This window comes from Sinocyclocheilus rhinocerous, unplaced genomic scaffold (assembly GCF_001515625.1).
Source record: "Sinocyclocheilus rhinocerous isolate Xijiao unplaced genomic scaffold, SAMN03320098_v1.1 scaffold6427, whole genome shotgun sequence".
Lineage (NCBI taxonomy): Eukaryota > Metazoa > Chordata > Actinopteri > Cypriniformes > Cyprinidae > Sinocyclocheilus > Sinocyclocheilus rhinocerous.
The window spans coordinates 12,942-13,519 of NW_015627586.1; positions in this window are offsets into that span (position 1 = coordinate 12,942).

Below are 578 nucleotides of genomic sequence, written 5' to 3' on the forward strand. Positions count from 1 at the left end.
TATTCTAATTTGTTGAGATAGTGGATTGGTGGGTTTTTGTTAAATGTGAGCCAAAATCATCACAATTAAAAGAACCAAAGACTTAAACTACTTCAGTCTGTGTGCATTGAATTTATTTAATACACGAGTTTCACAATTTCAGTTGAATTACTGAAATAAATGAACTTTTCCACGACATTCTAATTTATTGAGATGCACCTGTAGGCATATATCTGGAAGATTTTAAGGAAGTACACAAAATACACAAAGTAACAGCACAGTAGGTGGCGATATGCTCAAAGATTGCAACTGGCCATAAAACCAAGAAGAAGAAGAACCATTAAACCTCAGAGGAAGAAGATTAGTTTCACCGTGATGCTGACTTAATACAAACTGTAAGAAATGCACCTTCTGTAAATAGAAAAATACAGTTTTTAAATCAGGTCAGTAAATACCTGTGATATTCTCATCCTCACAGTCGTGTCTAAGTTTTCTAGTAAGCAGGAATATCTGGAGGAGTATCATCTGAACTGAGATCTGCTGCTGTGAAAAATGATATGTATGATCTCACGCACACACAATACAGCATTGCAAATGCT